This window comes from Hypanus sabinus, chromosome 9, assembly GCF_030144855.1.
Source record: "Hypanus sabinus isolate sHypSab1 chromosome 9, sHypSab1.hap1, whole genome shotgun sequence".
In the NCBI taxonomy this organism is placed as follows: Eukaryota; Metazoa; Chordata; class Chondrichthyes; order Myliobatiformes; family Dasyatidae; genus Hypanus; species Hypanus sabinus.
The window spans coordinates 46,223,004-46,235,778 of NC_082714.1; the positions used below are offsets into that span (position 1 = coordinate 46,223,004).

At 37.0% G+C, this 12,775-nt stretch overlaps 1 long non-coding RNA gene across 1 annotated transcript; it reads right to left on the reverse strand.

Annotated features, from left to right (window-relative positions):
- Window positions 1-5,420: 5,420 nt before the first annotated feature.
- LOC132398822 (uncharacterized) lies at window positions 5,421-7,867 on the reverse strand. Its single transcript, XR_009513811.1, has 3 exons — window positions 7,817-7,867; window positions 7,104-7,520; window positions 5,421-5,478 (listed from the first exon to the last, which is right to left on the reverse strand). It is a non-coding gene; the product is annotated as an uncharacterized LOC132398822 (long non-coding RNA).
- Between the last annotated feature and the right edge of the window lie 4,908 nt (window positions 7,868-12,775).

The window sequence follows — 12,775 nt, forward strand, 5'->3', positions numbered from 1 at the left end:
AGGATTGAAGACTGGCTCCCATTTGTGACAAAAAGCTGAACAAAGAATATTCTGAACAAAGAGTTTAACTTCCTCAAAACAATCCTTTAATCACTAGAAGTGTCAGTTGATGTTAGAAAGCCGAAGTTGGCAAGAACACCCTCTGGCTCTGGACAGTGAATATGCACCATTCAGGCACAGCAAGTAACTAGTAAAGGTAATGGAATATAAAGGGTATGGAGTATGAAAGCAGAAAAATCTTGAAGGGTATTTACAGGGCCCTGGTGAGACCACATGTTGAGGGTTGCATATAGTTTTGATCTCTATGTGAGGAAGGATATACTTTTTAGCAAATCTCAATAACTCAAACCTTCTGGCGTCCCCTAATGCCTCAAAGGATGGCATTTCCAGAAATTTATCAACATCCATTGCTGCTGATTTTCTACTCAAGCAAATCAAAAGGAACTTCCCCAATCAGATCGATAATTAATCAGCCAATTAAGCCCCCCAAACAATTTTAAAATGGCTCCAAACAATTTGTTAATAACTCGGACGAGCCCCCAATTATGCTATGTACTCACAACCCTGTGAAAGTATCAGCAGCAATAGAACACACCTGGAGTCTGGTGTTGCTGTTAATAAATCACTATTTTATTAGTAACTATGTAATACAGTAACTTAAAACCAAGAGCTAGCAGTGTTATGCATATATAGGTGTAAAAATAAAGTTCCCAAACTCATTCAAGCTCAGGTGGCAAGAGTTACAGTCTTACGATGGTATGTAAGAAAGTTTAGTTCAATCCACAGAATTAAGGTGAGAGAGAGGTATTTGTAATCCAAATAAACAGTTGTCATCGATCTTCCCATTGACCTTCGAATCCTTCAAGTCAGCCAAATGTGACTCCACTAAGGGTAACAACTTCAAATGGTAAAGCTACCAACACAGGCGAGGGTTAGACACACTGGTAGCTCCCACAGGGTCACCCTTACGCACACTGTGATAGCTGCTGATCCAGTTCCACGATATACGAAGTAACTCCAACAGTGATTTGCCAAAGGGGTGTCTTCTTCAGTGAAATACCACACCCAGACAAGGGTAAACACACAAGTGGTATTCAAAAAGGTTTCCCCCTCACCAGAGAACCCATTCCTGTGAATTAACTATGTGACAATCACACTTTCATATTTGGATGGAATCAAACTCACCCTTGCAGGCTACTTGGCGAGAGTCTAGACAGTGATCTCTTTGTCACTAGGTTTCTTCTGTTCAAAACCTTCCTCTCCTCTCCTCTCTGCAAACTTCTTCTAGTTGCAGCACTTGTGAGAGTCATTTATCAATACTCTGGATCGATCTTAACTCACCCCTTTGGGCTACTGAAAGTTTAAACCGGCGACCCCACTCACTGGTGTCTTTGATTGATCAAAACCATCTCGACCGTGTGTGCCTTTGTGTCCTTGTATATTCAAAACAAACTGCAGAAATAAATGTAAACATCCATTGTCCATCAAATAACTCCACCTCTTTCACCATAGTAACCAAACAATTTTGTAGTCAGTAGAAATCCAACAGTGTCCAAAAGTCAGTCTCATTCTCTTGGCATTTTAAAGTGACAGTCCACAGAAAAAATGAACCCTAGGGGTATATAACACTTTAAAGGTAATGCAAAGAATACTCACTTGGCTGATTAATGGGATGAAGGAATTGCACAAATAAAGTTTAATCAGTTTGGGACTAAACTCATTAGACAAATGAAAGGTTTCTAATAGAAACAAATAAGATGATGATTAGGATTGACAGTTTGCAAGCTGAAAGGGTAGTTCCCCTCATAGAATTACCTAGAATTATGGTAGCTTTAGAATAAAGATAATCCATTTAAGGCAATTAAGGAGAAATTTCTTCTTTCAGAGGGTTGTGAATTTTAGGAACTCTCTTCATTTTTTCATTTTTAGAATCTTTTTATTGGTACATAATCTTCTACAGCTATAAAATGATACAAAACTTCAACAAATTAATATATATACAATTATTAAAGCTGAAGAAAATAGAAGCTGATCGTAATATATAAAAATGGAAAAAAATTATATATAAGGAAAAGAAGGGAAAGAAAGAACCCCATCTAACTAAGAAAACAACCCACTGACTACAAAAAAGGGGCAAGACCCCATTGGGAATCAACCCCCAGAGCAATACATCTTACCATCATCTATATATATATATATATATATAAAGAAAAAGAATCATCAACCACCAATTCATATTTATATAGAATAAGATTGGAAGGAAACCATATAAAATAATTCAAATTAAATGATAATATTTGGCAAAAGAGCCCCATCTTCTCTCAAAATCGAATCGGGGATCAGAAGTTCTACTTATAATTTGTTTCAAACTAAGACGTAATATTACTTGAGAAAACCATTCAATTAATGTAGGGTCAGAGGTATCTTTCCATTTTAATAAAATAGCCCTTCTTGCCAGTAATGTAACAAATGCAATTTCATGTTGATCTGAAGATGAAATACCCTGAATATGATGTGGAGCTATTCCAAATAGAACAGTCAATCTGTTAGGTTGTAAATTAATTTTCAGAGCTTTAGAAATTGTAGAAAATAAAGATTTCCAAAACAATTTTAAAGAAGAACATGACCGGAACATATGTGACAAAGTAGCTATTTCAGTTTTACACCTATCGCAGTAGTTGTCTATACTAGGAAATATTTCAGGTAGTCTCTCCTTTGTTAAATGATAATGGTGAACAATTTTAAACTGAATTAAACAATGATTGGCACATATAGAAGAAGAATTTACATTTTTCAAAACTCACAACCAATCTTTATTAACAAAGGTCATATTAAGTTCACTCTCCCAATCTTGTTTAATCTTTAGTGAGAGGTTCTCTTTTTTGTAACAAAAATAAATTATAAATTCTGTTAATGGAACCTCTCACTAAAGGATTCAACTTCAAAATGGTATCCAACAAATCAGATTCTTGCAAATATGGAAACTTAGATAAATATTGTTGTAAAAAATGTCTAACCTGGGGATATTGCAGAAAAATGTATAGGAGCAAGAGAATATTTGTTAATTAACTCTTCAAAAGTCATCAGTCGACCATCACAAAATAAATCTGTAAAAGAACGGATCCCTTTATTCTCCATAGGAGAAAAATGGGATTGGTTATTGAAGGTTTAGATATAAAAAAACAGACAACTTAAATTGTTTAAAATTTTTTAAATTGCGAAACTGAAACCAAATCCATAAGGACTGTTTAATAACAGGGTAAAGATTTAAATTTGGAATTATAGAGAGTTGTAAAGGTAATGGAGTTCCTAATATTGAAGTTAAGTGAAATTGTTTAACAGCCTTTAATTCCAAATCAACCCATAGTGGTTTTTGGCTTTTGTTGAGCCAATATAGCCAAAAACATAATTGTATGATATTAACAGCCCAATAATACAGTATTAATAATACAGTGCAAGTCCACCATCTTTTTTAGATTTTTGTAAATAATACTTATTAATTCTTGGTCTCTTATTGTTCCAAATAAAGGAAGAAATAAGAGAATTAGTTTGATCAAAATTTTTTTTAGTTAAAAAGATAGGTATATTTTGGAAAATATATAAAAATCTAGATAAAATCATAATTTTCACACCATGGATACGACCTATTAAAGAGAGAGTAAATGGATTCCATTTAGAAAATAGTTGTTTCATGGAGTCCATTAAAGTAACTATATTAGTTTATAAAGATCTTTATATTTTTTAGTAATTATAATACCAAATATTTAAAAGTATTAACAATTCTAGAAGGAATATCATTATATATAAAAACAGGGGCATTTAATGGAAAAATTCACTTTTATTCAAGTTACATTTATATCCTGAAAATTTACCAAAATCTTTCAGTGTTTCCAAAAGATTAGGAATTGACTCCTCAGTATTTGAAATGAAAACCAAAAGATCACCTGCATAAACAGAAATCTTATGTATGGTTCCATTCATTGAGACACCATTAACTCTCTGCCACAGAGAGCTAAACAGATGAAGTCATTGAAAATACTCAAGACAATAATTGCAAGGCATTTACACTTCAGAGAGTCAAGAGATCTGTGGAAAGAGTGGGACAGAAGTGTTGAAATCAAGACCAGCTTAGTAAAAATCCTATTGAATGGCTAGACCCATTGAAGGAGTTGACTGGCAAGCTTCTATACCTGTTTCTTGCACTTATATGGTGCACAAATGAACTTCTAGGCTATAGGTGAGTTAGGTAAAGTCAAAAGTGGGGATTGATAAATATTACAGACATGAATAAAGAATTCTGGAGAAACATATATACAGTGAATGATTACAGTGTAGAAATTTCAGCTGGTTGTGGTAGCTAGGATACAAAGAGAGATTTATCAACCTATCGTTCTTATTTATTTAAAAAAATTAGAATATATTTGATTCTTTAAAGTGTGAATCTCAAAACTAAAACAGAGATATAGAAATGACAGAAAATATTTTAATGAACAGAGTATTTAATGTATTTTCTCTACTGTGTCAGCAAAAATAATGCTACTCACTTTAAATCTACAGCTATAGATGATATACCTCAACTTAACTTTATTATTTAAAGAGGCTGTGTACAAAGTACTTGCTAACATAAACTTGTTTTTTCTGAACTATAGAGAATTACAGTAAAAAAAAGAAATCAGATTAAGAATATAAAATGATTGTTCGGAATAAAGAAGATAAGAATACTTCTAACAAACACCTAATGTTTCAAAAATATTATCTTCATGAATCACAATATCAAAACATGCATCAAATACACAAAAAAAATTGTTGGACCTATGGAAGACCGTGTCACATTATTATTAAGGCAGTAAAGGGTACTCCTTTCAAATCCAAGGCAATGGTTTGCAATCAGATGCTCAAATTTACCTGGCGGAGTTACTATTTTTAAATCATCATTGTATTGCAAAATATAATCTAATACGGTGAAGTAATAACTCGAAGTGCTGAGCCGTGTTATAGAGGCAATTAAATACTTCCTTTCCACCACACCTTCATTGTGTCCAATGTGAAGGGAAAAAAAAAACAACCTCCTCACCCCCACATTACACCTGGGCCCCAAGTTTAACCACTCAAAGAGAGAAGAAAGAGATAGTGCCTAAATTGAGAACTTAAGTTATCTTCAAGTTAATTGTGCAAATTTAAGATCCTATATCTGTGAAATCAGTAGATGAAACTTGTAAAGATGAGATGTATATTAAGTACATAAGCATCATAATTCAATTCTTCTGCTTTGGCAGCTTCATTCAATTTTCAACATTCATAGTGCAATCTTTTGTGTTCTGTAGAGAAATACAGAAAAATATATGGATGCAGCTTTCAATTAGTTTTATCTTACTTAAAGCTTCACTGCAGAATGTAAACACAAGGGATTCTGCAGATGCTGGAACTCCAGGGCAACTCACACAAAATGGTAGAGGATCTCAGCAGTTCAGACAGCATCTATGGAAAGGAATAAAATGTTGAAATTTCAAGCTGAGACCTTTCATCGGGACTGGAAAGGAAGGGGAAATGAGCAAGAATAAGAAGGTGGAGAAGGGGAAAGAGTATAAGCTGGAAGATGATTGTTGAAGCCAAGTAAGGTAGGTGGGTGTGAGAGGGAGAATGAAGTGAGAAGCTGGGAGATGATAGGTGGAAATTTTGAATAGACAAGTCACCATTACTTGTGATATTACTCCAATTTGCTTCAATTCCCATAATATCATTAATTACTTGTTTAATATTTGGATTTTAAACTGCCTTCATGATTGGCAAATGTTATTAACTTGACAATAATCTAAAAAATTATGAAAGATAACAGTCTAAAGTAAAACGATAGAGATACACAGCAAGTCATTCAGCATCTACAACGACCCAAGCTAATTTCAACATTTCAGATAAGTTACATGTAATCAGGCTGGGTTTTCGTAGATGGCTTTTCTCTTTCCACAATTACTGCTTGACCTGCTGAGTATCTCCAACATCTTGTTTTTTTTGTTTCAACTTGACCTTTGATTTGAAAAGGCAGTCTTTCCAATCTTGACATCTGCAAAGTAAGAATATAGATTCTGCAGCTTTTTTTTCATTCTTTCCTGTAGCTTGGGATAATTTCCTTTGAAAAGGGCATGCTTCACTTTTCATTTAAGTCAGTGAATTTTGCTTTACTGTTTATTATACGGTTGTTATCATTTTATAATTTCATGAAACACTCAGTGTTTCAGGAAAATCTTCCCCTCCACCATCAGATTTCTGAATAGTCAATGAACTCATGAACACTACCTCACTAATTTGTTCTCTTTCTGCATTATCCATTTATATTATCATATATTCTTATTTGTAACTTATTGTAATTTTTTTACATCTTACACTGATCTGCTGCCATAAAGCAACAAATTTCATGACATTATGTCTATGATAAAAAAAACCTTATTCTTATTCTGACTCTTCGGTTATCAGAGATCTTAATTTTTAACCCAGAGTACACTTTATTTTCATTTGATATATGTATAAACTAAGCAAAATGAAGTTAACTAACAGTATTCCTACTGTTCTTTCTTCTCAGACCCAGCTTGAAAGCTGTCATTATACCGTAATGAGGGACCAATTATCCAAAGACATATTTTTGACGTGGATTCTTGTTTAAATATCCAGGTATAGTAACTTCAACAGTGTGCACATACACTTTACAGTAATTGGCCACATATACCATTTGGGGCACCTTTACTTGCAGAATCAAGTGCATTTTAAATTCCCTATTACCAGATGAGATAGAGGTTCAAATGTTGTAATAAGACTTAACGAGGAATGTCTCCAGACTATTTTGTTTAAAACAGACAACTTTAGAACTATAGAATCATTGCACCATACAACTGTACAGTACAGAAGCAAGCTCGAACCCACCTCATTAATGCTGACTGTACACTACTTCCATTTGTCTGGATTAGTCCCATGTCCCTCTATGCCTTTCTTATCTAACTACCTGTCCAAATAAGATATTGGACATATTCAGCATGTAGCAGCTGTGGAGTGAAACCATGCCTTTGGGGAAGTAAAGGACTGATCGAAGAAAATAGATCTACAGTACTTACCGTTTCTGTTATCTTAGATGCTGCCTGAGTATCTTCAGTATTTTAGTTTAGATTTTCATCAGGCAGGTTTTTATCTTCAGTTTTTATGGCAACATCCATAAACTTTGTGAGCCAAAGGGCCTGTATTGTGCTGTAGGTTTTTTATGTTTCTATCCAAGAAGGACATCCTCAAGGAGGATTGAGGTGCAACTGTTGTCATTAGCTTCCACTCTCCAGATGAAAATCAGAAAAGGTATCCCAGAGATTTTGATCTGATCTGGTTCAGCCTTACCAAATTCAGGAATGCATTTTGGCTGTTCAGTAACTCCTGCTCAGATACCCTGCATTTTTCAATATCGCTGCTATCTGAGCACATGTAAAGAGAGTCAGAAGGGTGGAAGTATCCTTATAGAACTGTAATCCAGTACAAGAAACTGTCTTCAGAGAGGGAGAGATAAAAGCAAAAAAATAAATCTCACTTCATACGTAGGCAGTATGTTCAAGACTAAATGTCAGTAAGTTTAAGTAAATAATTCCCTCTAACCAATCAAGTACTTTAATCAAACAGTATTAAAAATCTCGTTCCTAATTTATCTTTGTCAAAAGTATTGGAAAGATTCCGGAATTAATGTTTGGAATCTATATCCAGCTATAACTTTAAAGAAAGAATTCCATTACCTTCCTTTTATCAACAGAGTCGGAATAGAACAGGAGCTAAAATCCAAGTGGCTTACCAAACTTAAGTCCACCACTTAAATTAGTAGATTTAGTCCATCAACCTCCAGTCATTCATCTCACTCTCTTTAGGCCAGCATTAACTTCTACAGATGGGAGCTTCAGGACTTTCTGTAAACCAGGGGTGTATGAGAAAATAACTGCAATTTTAATAGTGCCTTTAGCAGAGCATCGACCAAAAACCACACAGAAGGGAATCAGAGCTTAAAATTTGTTCAAATGACACTGATAAAAAAAAAGCTTACATCAAAGAAACCAGCAGGGCCAGTTGGGTTACTCAGTGCTCTCAACATCACCAGAGCCATTGGCCTGAGAATTTTGAGCCCACGTTTTGGAAAAAACAAGACCAGTCAGATCATTAAGCACTCATGAGGTCATTGGATAATTAGGTGTTTGGCAAGGGCTAATGAAAAGAAGGTAAGTTTAAGCAGAGTGGCCATTGTGAGAGCAGCCATTGTTGGAGTGGGACAATATGAGAATGGTTTAGCTCAAGAGGCTTCAGCAAGGAGAGGCAGGTTTCTGATAAGTTTCTTTCTTCCTTTGTCTAACACTGTGTAGTAGAGTAGTGAGAATGGGCCCAGGGTCAGTAGTGTGTTCTTTATATCAAATGTGGGTGTTCTGGGAGACCTCCAGTCTCTCTGTTAACTACACCTACATGAAGTGCATCCAGTTGCAGCTCCTTGCAAACTTTCAAATCATACAGGAAAATAAGGAGGCGTTAGACAGGAGCTAAAGGGAGATAGTCACCACTAAGTTACAGGTCTCAGGTAGCTGGCAGACTGACAGGAGAGAGCCAGGAAATAGACAGACAGTGCAGTCTATCCCTGTGGCCAGTCCCCTCAAAAACTGTATAATGTTAGGGTGAGGGGAGAAAAGAAGGAAATGACCTAACAGGGTAAAGTAACAATGACCAAGTTTCTGGCACAGAGTCTGACTTTGTGACTTAGATTGGAGCAGGGGAGAAGAAGAGTGTAGTACTGATAGGGAATTCAATAGTTATGGGAAGAGATAGGAGATTCTGTGGACATAAAAGAGAAAACTGGATGGTGTATTGCCTCCCAGATACCATGTTCGAGGACATCTCGGATCAGGTTGACAGCATTCTAAAGGGGGGGAGGATGAGCAGCCGGAAATTATGGTAGATATTGGGACCAATGACATAGGTAAGAAAAAGGGATGAGGTCCTGAAGAGAAATGATAGGGAGCTAGGAAGGAAGCCTAAAAGCAGGGTAGTAATTTCTGGATTATTCCCTGTGCCAAGAGCCAGCTAAGGTAAGAAGAGGATGATTAGGCAGATTAGTGTGCGGCTGAAGAATTGGTGCAGGGCAGAGTTTCAAATTTGTGAATCATTGACATTCTTTCTGGAACGAGGTATAATTTGTACAAGAGGGATGCATTGCATGTGAACTGGAGGGAAGCCAATATCCTTGTAGACAGGTTTGCTAGGCTTTTTGGGGAAGGTTTAAACTAGTTTGGCAGAGGAATAGGAACCAGAGTGATAGGGCAGAGGATGTGGCATTGTTGGTATACAAGGAGATGCAGCATGTAATGAGACTGCGAGGAAGGACAGGCAGTTAGATGGGTAAACTTGTAGTCAGTGAGATGGGCTGAAGTGTGTTTATTTTGCTGCAATAAAGAACAAGGATGATGAACTTAGAGCACGGGTTAGTACATGGAACTAAGACATTGTGGCTATTACAGAGACCTGACTGTCACAAGGCCAGGAATAGATGCTGAATGTTCTGGGATTTATATGTTTCAAAAGGGATAGGCAGGGAAGTGTCATTGCTAATCATGGATAGTATCACAAAAAGGGAGGATGTTTGAGAGGGACTGTCTAATGAGTCATTGCAAATGAAAGTCAGAAAAAGAAAGGTAGAAACCACTATACTGGGGCTATTCTACAGACCCTCTCTCCCAATAACAACAGAGACACTGAGGATCAGATGTGAGGCAGATTTTGGAAGAGTGCAAAAATAACAGGTTTGTTGTCATGGTAACTTTGACCTCCCAAATATTGATTGTCACTTCCTTAGTACAGAAGTTTTAGATGGGCTGGTACTTGTTAGGTGTGTCCAGGAAGTATTGCCGACACAATATGTCGACAGGTCAAAAAATGAAGGGCTTTGTAGGAGCAAAAGGTTAGATTGTTCTTAGAATAGTTTGACAGGTTGCAACAACACTGTGGGCCAAAGAGCTTGTACTGTGCTGTGCTGTACTGTGTTCTAAAAGCACAGCAATTTCTGTCACCCATCTACACTCCAGGGGCAAATTAGCCTATCAACCCACAAATCCCATGAGTTCAGGATCAAAACCAGTTCAGTTGAGGTATGCATCTGAACGGTACTAGTTATGTCACTATACTGCATTAATACTGAACCTGACAGTTCTTGTTTTTATGCAACTTTCTAGACCATAACATCTTTAGTAGTACCAACAAATTAGCATTAAAAAAATTCTAGACCCCAATTAGCAAAGGTCAAGATTTACCTTTGTAGAGCCAGCAGAAGTGGGAGTTAAATTTTACAGTAGCCCAGTCCTGTGTCAACTCACGATAATGTTTCCTGTGCCCCATCTCCCCACACCCCAGGCATCCTCCTGTTCACCATACTCCACATCTTCTTTCATATCCTGCAAGTCCCCACTTGCAAATCTGGGCTTACCTCCCTCTGGGTGTCATGATTTTAAAGGTTCTAAGGTAGTGAGGTGTCACAGGTTGTCCATCTCTAGCACTCAGCTATAAGACTCTCAATGGTAATGAGAAGTGGGTTTTGAAATGGCCCTAAATGCCCAACTCCACCTCCCAGATGGCCATTTCCTTGTGATCCACGCTTTCTGCCCAGGTGTAAGGATTACATCCTGTGTGCTAAAGGAACATGATTTATTACACTGAGTCTACAACTGTCGCAAGAATCTGCAAAACTTCAACCTTATGTGCATTTAAACCCCTGGGTATAATTTGTCCATATTGTGGCAGAGACAGAGGAGATGGTTTAGAGGGGAAGGAAGAAAAAAAAATAAATTCCAGATCTAAAACTTAGTCTCCACTGTTCTGTGGGCAGGGGTTTTTCTACCTCAACATTCAAAACTCTATCTCAAGAAATGACACTTTTGACAAAAAAATCTCTATTTTTGATCATCCTGATCTGCAAAATCAGGTAATCATACAGGAACTTCCACAAAAATAAGATTCAAAACATAAAATTTCTTCTGATTTTGATATATTTAAAGTACATTACCTTTGAATTTCAAACAGAGGATATTTGCAGATCATTGTGCTCCTGTGTCTTCATTATTTGAACTGTGTGAGCACAGTAAGTAGAAAACTTTCAGGTGGTGAAGGCTGCCAACCCAAGAATAAGTCCACTTGATTTTCTCTTTTATTAATTTAAATAGATGGATAATTGGGAAGGTTCCCATACAAACGTTCCTAACACTTCTTATATGATTTGTTTTAGTCAGGTGATCCAGTTCAATGAGAGACACAAACAGGAAAACCCACTTCCTTTTTTTGCAATGTATTGCAGTCAAATCCAATTTCCAATATGAAAACCAACCATTGCTCTTTTCTGAATCATGAACCAGCTAACTTTCAACATCGAAGGATCAATTGTGGTTTAAAACTTCAAAACTACATCAATGCAAAAAAATCCTCTTCTTTTTATCATCTGAATGTGACTCAGCTGTAGGAAATTTGATTAATAAAGATGAAAAAAAACATTGCACAAATTTGGTTGCACATGCAAAGTTTTGGGGATTATCTTGGAAAAATATATTATTACTTAAAGTCGATGGAACTTGAATGGAGTCTGATCGCTGGCTCAGTTCCCTTTTCCGACAGTGGAAAAGTGGATGTCACTCTGGTTTAAAAGTTCATCTAAGGAAGTGTGGCTTTTGTTTCCCAATACCGATCATCTTGCTAGCAAATGTAGTCTCCGGTAAATAAAATTGAAGATCTCAGATCTAGATTGCTGTACCAGAGGGACATTAAGAAACTTCCCCTGCCACTCTGAATGAAGCAATACAGCTTGACGGGTTTCATAATACATCAGCAAGATACGACTGCTGAGTCCTTCAAAGGCAGAGGAGGTGGAGTATGGTTCATGATCATCTCCTTGCGGTGTACAAACATTGCAGTGCTGTCTCAGCTGTGCTCACCCAACCTGGAATATCTTGTGATCAGGTGTCGTCCATTTTATATGCCTCTGGAGATTTCATCTTGGAGTGATATACATCCCACTTCAGGCCAGTGTGAAAAAGGCTCTATGCGAACTGAGCAACATTATAAACAAACAGGAAAGAGCGCATCCTAATGCCTTCCCTATCATCTTGGGGATTTTAACCAGGACAGCTTGAATAAATCTCTAAATAATTATTACCAACAAATCATTTGTTGTACCAGAGGAACCACCACATTGAACCACTGTTACACCACCATTAAGAAAGCTTACCGTACTATCCCTGACCACAGTTTGGAAAGTCTGATCACCTGGCTGTACTTGTACTCTCTATAGGCAGAGACTGGCAACTGCAGCACTAGTAGTGAGGACCAGGAAGGTGTAGACAAGGGAAACACAGGGGCACTTACAGGACTGCTTTGAACCGGTGAGCTGGATTGTATTCAGGGATTCATCTTCATGTTTGAATGAGTACACCACGGCTGTAATTAACTTCATTAAAAACCTGTGTGGATGAGCGTGCGCCTACTGTACATACCCAGATCAAAAGCCATGGACAAACCAGGAGTTTCATTGTCTGCTGAGGGCTATATCTGTGCCATTCAAAGTGGGGCAATCCAGGTCTGTACAAGAAAACCAGGTACGACATATGGAGGACTAACTCAAGAGCAAAGGTACAATTCCAAATGAAGTTGGCAGTAGAGTCGGATGCACGTCAACTTTGGCAAGGTTTGCAGGCCATTACTTGCTACAAAGCAAAACCTAACATCCTGAATGGAG